This window comes from Aptenodytes forsteri, unplaced genomic scaffold, assembly GCF_000699145.1.
Source record: "Aptenodytes forsteri isolate BGI_AS27 unplaced genomic scaffold, ASM69914v1 Scaffold81, whole genome shotgun sequence".
Lineage (NCBI taxonomy): Eukaryota > Metazoa > Chordata > Aves > Sphenisciformes > Spheniscidae > Aptenodytes > Aptenodytes forsteri.
The window spans coordinates 6,242,111-6,251,384 of NW_008795259.1; the positions used below are offsets into that span (position 1 = coordinate 6,242,111).

The 9,274-nt window shown below is 39.2% G+C and overlaps 1 pseudogene; it reads right to left on the reverse strand.

Annotated features, from left to right (window-relative positions):
* The window catches only part of LOC103898880, a 17,742-nt pseudogene extending 10,734 nt beyond the window's left edge, over window positions 1–7,008 (reverse strand).
* Between the last annotated feature and the right edge of the window lie 2,266 nt (window positions 7,009–9,274).

Consider the following 9,274-nt stretch of genomic DNA (forward strand, 5'->3'; position numbering starts at 1 on the left):
TAATAAAAAGGGACCAAAAAAAAAAAAAAAGACACGGTGATACCACAGGGGTCATGACCATCTGACAGTTTCGGCAGTTGTTTATTATCAGCAGGGAAAAAAAATCTCAAAAAAAGAATACCCCTGCACTTAATTCTGATATTCTTAGTGAAAGAACTTGATATAGAATATGAATGATTTTACTTTTGAAATGTCTTTAGGTGTTTGTACTGTAAAAAAAAAAATCAAATTCAATATTAGCAGTTCTTTTTTATTGAAATGAAATGTTTAATTCAAACAAAAGGCTGTTTGATGTTCTTATTTGTAAAGGAAATAGACATACTTGGTTCTGGCTAATGAATAACCATTTTTTTCCACCTACTCTTTGAAACTGTCAAAATTACAATGATTAGGTAAAAAAAGAACAAAAAAAATTGCTGTGTGCCCTTGAGGCTAATTTGCTAATACAGGTCAGCAGGATATTATTGCTCCTTCCCTTCCCTGCAGTAGCAAGCAGGAAAAGAGGCTCAATTAAGGGGTCGGTCTTCAGGTAACAGTGATATCTAGACTACGTGCTCATGCAGACCATGCTTTCCCATGCAGACCATCGTATGATTTAAGGATCATCTAAGGTTCAAATACTTGCAGGATGTGGATGCTTACATTGAACATCACAATCCACGTGATTCAGAAGCACACAGCACCACAGGCTCAAACCTAGGACCAGAGGTTCCTAAATCACCAAGAATATTTTTCCCCACATGCACACGCTACAAAACATTTGGGATTTTCAGAAATCACAGGCTGTGTGCTCTACCACAGGCATTACAGCACTCCTCATTGATGATGCACCACAGGCAGGCAGTTTATGGAGCCCTACTGCAGTGAGATATTTACATGCTCAGAAACAAACAGCACAACATGTGGAAGTGCAGCCATGCCTTTAGTTTTAACCTTGGGGAAATACTTGTAGCAAGCCAGCAAGACACTGTAGAGGTTTGATATGGTCCCACCTAATGATGTGGAAATGACAGACGGAGTTTGAGTTTTGAGTAGTTTATTCTTTCACAGAATCTGAACATTACATTCTTGGAGATCTTGGGCCAGGATCCTCAGTGTGAGCCATTACCATTCATCCAACCATATATTAATTCCTTGAGAGGCAAGAGACTAACTCTCCAAACACTTCCCAGGCTGCCTGCTTGCATAGTCGCCACCTGACATCAGATCAGAGGATTTCCTCTCCACTCTAGCCCATTTTGTACTTCCTCAGTTTTGATAATTCTAGAAAACTTAGTCTGGGATATGGGAAGGAAAGGATTTTTTTTTTTTCCTCCTAATTATTATTTAAACAGTTGTGCTTCCTAGGCCCATTTGACCCTCTTCCTCTTCCTTCACCCATCAAGTCCTACGTTTTAGCAGGACTCAAAGCACTGAGGAGGAAGAATTAGTTGCACCCAAGTCATTGTCACTGCAGTTAATGTCTTTTTAAAAGTTTATTATTTTGTTTTATTGAGGCTGATTTCTGATATCTAATTGAAGAAAACTAATTCTAGTATCTCCAAATCTGGAGATGCTTCTAGCTGGGATTTCTTAGGCTGAGAAAATATTTTACCACATTTTTACAGTATTTTTCAATTGTCACAATTTATGTGTTGAAATTATAAATAGTATTTAAAAAAAATATAACCGAAGTTATCTGCCTTCAGAACAGATCCACTGCTGTTCGCATCTAAGTTAAAATGAAAGTGCAAGTTATTGCCTATCTTACTGCAAGCTCTTTTGCCCTCTTGAAAACTCATCCTCCTCTACAGCCTGATCTAAGTACAAAGTCTCTCTTGTTTCAGTGGGGCTAGAAGACTTCACAGGCTGACACAACGAATAAACAGGTCTAATTACCTTGCTCTACTTATCTGGATAAAATATGCCATCTGCTTAAAATTCCCTCCATCCAATCCTTTCATGCATCTTCTTCAGAAAAATCTGCTCCATGATAGGGAACACAGGAGCCATTTCATATGTAAACCTATATATACACTTTTTTCTTTTTACACAAAGGTAATAGCTTATTTTAAGAGTATTTCATGATCCAGGAGAAATGTAATCAAATGGAGGCTTTCATTTAGCAAGACCAGAGAGCACTAATATTTGCCTTTCTGCAGAGGAGAAAGATACTGCATTTCTGATAGACAGACATGTTAAGTGGGTACCATACAGTCTGTGATTGTACCTACTGCTTCTAAAAACTGTAGTTCACATTCAGATTTTTGCTACAAAATTTACTTAATTTATGTGTGAGCTGTGAACTATAGTTTCCTGAACTGAAACACTCCAGTTTTGCAGAGTCACACCTCAAGTTATTTTTGCTGAGAATTTACACTGGACTGTGTAGCATAGTCTTTGTGCCACACCATCACATTTGAGACGCTCTGCGTGGGGTCTGTAGTGATGTTGGGTGACTACAATAACCCCAAAGCATCAAGTACTGATTTAAGGTAAAATTACAGTCTTGTCAATTTATGCTCCGTGGAGCGAGGGGGTTTGACAGCTACCCGACGCGTGTTGTAGAGGGAGTTAAACCCAAAGTGACCTGTAAGACAGTCAGGAAACCAATACTGCCTAATAAGGTCCATTTAGTACATTGACATTATCATGCAGTACCAGCCCACTTCACCACACAACTCCAAATAAGTCTGAAGACAGACACAACTCCTAGCCAGTAACATAAGTATTTACATGGGCTTGGTGAAAGGCTTGCAGGTTGTTTTCTGTTACCTGGAATGCAGAGGACAATGCACTGCGTTTGGCAAAAGTGAATTACATAACATGCAAACCCACTACACTATTTGAAGACTTGCATGTAACTGAAATCACTTTTACTTAGTTTACACTGCTCTATTAGATTACAAAGCCATATGGATTTTTACCTGAAAACAGATTTATAAGAGGTGCTTATAAGGTATAGTTATGCACTATTGCCTAGTATTAGAGACCAAGGGAATGCTTTCCGCTTTTCCTTTAATTGAACTTTCCTATAAACTTTCTGCCTGTCAATTATTTTAAAATACGTGGCTACAACCAGCCTAATATAATAAGTTTATTCAATACAGACTTACTAGACACGACACTCAAGCACTGGTATTCTCTTGTTAAACCAAAGTCTGTAACACAACAGTCCTATAAATTTAGCTTAGAATGTCAAAGAAAATAATTATAATCTAACCAGCCCAGATAAATATATCACACCACCACCTGAACTGAAAAACAGACCAGGATAACCTCAACCATTAGGCAACAAGTAGCAATAGGAATTTTCTTTGGAGGACAAAACCCAGAAGCTGAGTTTTAAAGCAATCAAGAAAAAACCTCTGAAACTTCAGGCAGAATTCTGGGTGGCTTTTTGGCCTTCTGCGTGCAATTTTTTTCCGTACGGCCAAGTTTGCCTGGAGCACAGAAATTTAGGTTAATAAGCAGTGAGCTATGTTGGCATGCCAGATTGTCAGAATGATGCTCAAATTAATTATAAACAATGGCTTTGCTATCACCAGTGAAGCCAAATGCATGCTTAATTTAATTGCAAACATCAGGAATGAAAAATGGTGGCTCACGCAGTTTCTGACACCAGCCCCTTTTTTTCCCCCCGCAAATTATACTATAGCCTGTCAGAGGGGACCGAGAGACTTCTTCAGTCCTTTGTAAAAAAGTTCCCTATCCAAATACAAGTAGTTCAACTCAGAAGGAGGACTGCTTACATGTTCAAAACATATGGAATAAAATCAGTAGACTGGGTCTACAGTCCTTATCTGATATTAATCAATAAATGCAGCACAGATGAGAAGCCTCATAAACCCTTTTCAAAGGCTATCAGACAAGGTAACATTGCTAGTTAAAAATAGCCACATCCACAGTCTTAAAGAAGACAGTGTTATCACATACATACACGCTGCATACTTCTTTCTCCACCTACCCTTTCCAAAGGGAATCAAGTATACTATAATTATCCAGATTTCTCTACTCTGATTTGTTCCATTTTTTGTACGCTACCAAAGAGGCCAAAAGGATATTCTCATCAGGAAAAAGAGGTAGGAACATTGTTTATCAAAACCTGAAAGCCACTGGCTACTTCCATGAATATAAAACCTCATTCCAGCATCTCCAAAAATAATTAAAACAAATAAACAAAAACACAAAACCAAAAACTTTCCTCACAGGCAAGTAAGTATACATTGTTTTCCCCTCCAATACATTACAAACAACTTGTGAGTTACATGCCCAAGAACCCAAGATATAATTCTAGGAGGGACAGAATATCCTGTTGGTACCTCAGCTAAGCCTGCAACCTTCAGTTCTTTCCTCTGTTTCCTTTAGCAACTGTGGAAGTACTTCTCATTAACCCTGTGATTTCTTTTCTTATGTAAACACACTTTGGTCTTTTACTCCTTTGTATTTGTTCTATCTCTTAGCATTATTCGTTTTCTGCAAGTAGAACATATCTGCTAATACTCTTAAGGACATTCCTGCTCCATTCTTACCCATTCCCCGCTTCTTAAAAGCTGTATTTTCAGTCCTGAAACCTATCAAAATATCTTTGACAAAAGCCTGCCTTTTATTCACTCCTTTTCATGGAGATTAAAAAAAGAAAATGAGTTTAGGGCAAATATCTAACAAGCCTTATAATGAATATATTATTCTGATAAACCAGAAACTAATATTACAAAGGCAATTTTTTTTTTTTTGGGGGGGGGGTTTTTTTGTAAACCTGTACACACACACATATATATATATGTAGCCATGTGTAGCAGGGTTTTTAGATAAACCTAAAATATTAATTCCTCATGTATTAGTCCTGCACTTAGTTTCACAGGGCAGAGCACAGAGATACTAGAAGTTTTGATCTGTGTCAACAGCAGATTTTAATTCAATGTATTTGCAAAGGAATACAGTAATTTGTCTGGTTAGCACACCCAAGTCAAACATGTAAGATCAGTTGCTATGAAGGAAAATGTAAGAGTTGAGTATTTTAATGTAATTGTCTACAAGTGTTCTGCCAACACTCACTGACGCCCTGAGCGGACATTCTGCGGGAAGTGAATGGGGAGCGTTTTCAGAAGCCGCTGCTCTCAGCTGAGGGTCTCAGCTGAGGCTGGCTGCCCTGCGCCGGCAGAGCCGAGGTCTGTCCTGTACTGTTTTGTCACGCCCTTTGCTGAGCAGGGGGGAAGTGGGAATATAGTTGGGAAAGGAATGTTTGAAACAGATGCCGTCCACCACTGTTGAGAAACAAATGTATGACCACACCTTGGGTTTATCTGCACTAAAAGGTCACGATAAAGGAATAATTGCTATAATTTCACTTGCTACAGAAGACTGGTATTTACAGTACATACTTGTTAGTATTTGCTATAGCTGTAAGCCATTCCCCAGCTGGACCGATAATGTCAAGGCCGCTAGAAAGTTGATTCAAGTAGCGAGGATGTCCCGAAATGATAGGCAAGTAAACCAGATTCTATGTAATAGACAGTTTTCTCAGCACAGTCTCTACTATCTTTTGTGAAGCGATTAGTTAAAAGGACATGGAAATCAACATGGGACACAAGAAAGTGTGTTGCATGGTAATGTTAGGAAAGACAAACATCCCTGAGAAAAGGATATAATTGAAGTTGTAAAGCATTAGGCACCGTTAAAAAAACCTAAAAATTAAATTAATCAACTAAATTTACTATCGACACCAGGATTACACATAAGCGTTTGCTGAAGTTACTCATTTTGGCAGATGTTCAGAAGCATCCTATTATCTTCAAAGCTAGAACTCCATACGTCCTTGAATACCTGAACAAAACCAAATGGTTTTACATATTTCTGCTACTTCCTGGACTGTACTGAGTTAAGTACTGTGCTCTGCTTAACACCTCTGTAAATACAGCAAACAAAAGTTGCTGAAGATATAGAGGAAAAAAGGGGCGTGGGAAGTCAGCCAACCATGTCATAAACCATGCCTTAATGAAGAGGGGAAAAATGAAACAATGCAAAAACCAATCCAGTCCTGCAAAAGCATTACTGTTTCAAATAACATTATCATTAATGAGGGAGTGAAAGAGGCATTTTCCTCCTGCATTTATAGGTACATATCAAACTTTAGTATCTAAGTAAGGAAGTAATACTTAGAGTACCCAATATAGGAGCCTATTTTTTTTTCACTGACCATGCAAAGACCCCTAAATGAGACAGCATAAATAACACTTTGCATCTGTTAACTGGCCCCAAGTAGTATCTCTCTTCTAAAATGCTCCAGGCTGAACCCTTCCAAGCCTTCCAGAAGCTGATGGGGGTGGTGAAAGTCCAGGACTTTTTCTCCATTGTAGGTTCTTTTAGAGTAACTCAGGAGAATCTCTACCATCTCAAGCAAGAATTGTTCTGTGAAGCCTTCGCCATTCTTAGCAGGTAACAAGCCTAGGCAGAAATGAGGAGAACATGTGAATCAGCGTTAAGCTTTATCAGCTCAGTCAGGCTGGTCAGAGACTGTTTTAGTGACTATGAATATTCTGCTGAGTTTTTCCCTGTATATCCATTTTACAGACAAACAGGAACAGGGATATAACAAAACAGCGAGGAAAGGGAAAAACATGGTTAAGAACATCAGGCCTTGGCACGTGAATGTTTTTGCAACATCCATAATTATGTTGTACTTCTTGCTTCTGGCATAAGAAGTGCCACAGAGTGCAAGCCTGGCTCGTGAGATGGCTTGCTTAGCGGCCATCTGCCAGTGGGTAAAACAAAGAAGAGTGAGAAGGGCAGCGCTAGCTCACTTTGCAGCCATTCCCAGGACACAGCAGCGTACTGCTCCTACTCAACTCCTCCTTCCAGCAACAATGGCAGAACACATCTCCCAGCAAGAAAGGGAGACTTGATCTGTAAATCTTCACACTGCTCTGGAGAGGTGGCTGCCACAGCGACCTCTGTACTTTCAAGAGAAGAAGTGGAGAACACAGAAGGTGAACATCCTTTCTCAATGTGTCCTTCCTTCCTCAGCATGGTCCTGAAAATGCCTTTCATCATATTTACAGGGGAATATGGAAGACAGACACAGTTGGGCAATGCACAACTGCTTTAGAAACCCACACCACCAGCAGTTTTCAGCCTCTCTGATGGAGGCAGCAACCTCGACAAATACTCTTCTCTCAGATTTTGCCTGATGAGAAGAAAGGAAATTTTATTTCTAGGTAAGTTCTGAAGAGGAAGAACACATAGCAATGACGGAAAGAGACTGAGAGAACTGCAAAGAGCGATAATGCACGGAGACAGAGGTTGGGGAAAGGGGATCATGCTCAGTGTCTTTCGCTCTTCCTCCTCTGTCACGAGTGGTGCTGATCCCTAAGGACCCTGCCACAGTAGCTCCACAGCATGCTATTGAAGCCTGTGAGATCATCTTGAGAGAACAGGCAAAGAAGGTGAGTTCTCAGCCACAATTAAGAAAGATGCAATAATCACAAATGGAAATATTTTTTGAATTTAGCCTTACTTGATGCACAGGTATTTGCAAAATAATTCACAAAGCTCTTAATGCGAGTCTCTCTCTCTCCTCCTCACCTCCTTGCTGGAGACTGCAGATGTGTATTTTATTTGCATCTGTAGGTTTAGAATTAGTGTCTTCATCTGCAGAAATACCATCAGGATGGGGGAAAAGGTGGAGGGAGAAGAATAAGAAAACAACATTGTTATTAGGAACCTAAGAACTTCCATACCTGTGAGATTAGCCCTCCATCTGATCCAGCTGAAGATAGGATATGTTATTTGAGTATGAAAATAACTTTTTGGTCTCACATAGCACTGATGCTGAAAAGAACATCAGATGGATTTGAAGAAGCACTCTGAAAAAAAAACAACCAACAACCCCAAAAATCTCAGGTGAGATTGCTGCACCTGGCAAGGCAGGGTAGCCTGAACCACAGAGATTGTAGTGCCATGGTAGAGCAACTGGTTAACCTGTATGTTGCCCTGAATCTGATTCCTAGCTGTGAAGGAGGGGAGCAAAGGGGAGAGGTTAAACACACTGATACAACCTGTGGTTTGAGAAGTCACCAAGCTGCAGGTTGCTGGAAGCTGGAGGATTATGCTGGTGGAAGTATCACAGGGTTTTCCTGCGTTATAGTCATTACTGAGGGTAGACTACAGACAAGGGGCAGTCATAGGATAGAGACAGACAGACTTGGCCTGTGGGCTATTCTTCTATTCTTATTACTGTTATTGTAATAAGAACAGACGCTAAGTCCTGGGCTTTGCTTAACATCCAGGCTCAGCTAATGCTTAAAATTTACAAAGGACTAACGGACCAGCTATTCTGAAAGTCAATAAAACAAGAACAGTTTTGGAAAAGCTTTGCTGTCTTGGTGTTTACACAGACAGGATCGATTTACATGGGCTTTTATCAAATAATTACATTTATTGTAACTTTAGGTTGTGTTTTCATAATGTAGGTAAGGAAGACTGTTAATGTCACTTGGCTTTTAAGATAATAAAATGTAACTGAATCAAGTGTTACTTTTCCTCCTCTGTCACAATGGTACCACAGCCCTTACTGGATAGTAACATCTCCTTTGCTCGTGTTTTCTGACTGCAAAATGTTAGGGTAAGAAATCAAGCACTTCCTTCACTGAAATGACAAAACGCAAACAAAAAAAAGGCAACTTGAGAATGCTGTTAGTGCCGGCCTACAAAGACACTAGTAAATCTAACAGTCATGCTAACCTACAAAGACACTAGTAAATCTAACAGTCTTTGGAAAAGCAGACACACAGTGCCCAAAGCAGCTTCCGTAGCAGCTGCCAGAATTTCTTCAACTCCTCAGATGCAATAAAAAGGTAACACCTGGGAACTGTCCTGTCTTCTGGAAATTTAAAGTAGATTTTTAATTTCAATTTCTTTGAATTTTTAAAAGAGACTATTCAAACTTCTTTAAAAACCTGTGTTTTATAGTAGCCGAATATTTACTTTTACTGCATATAAACATCATATACATCCTGATTTGTAACCATGACTTCAGATTTTGTAGTTCTGTTTTCAGGCACAAATGACAATAGCCACAAGTCGAACAACATAATTGTGCCCATAAATCAGTCATTTAACTGCATTAATGGAAATAAAAGAAAGAAGAATAAACTTATTCATACTTATTTCATTTACATGGGAAAAGGATAATCTCTATATGGCTGAAGTTACAACCGCACAAACACTGTTTATCTCAAATATATATGACATTTTGTCATCTTTCCTCCAGTTTTGGTTTGTTTTTTTTTTTTTT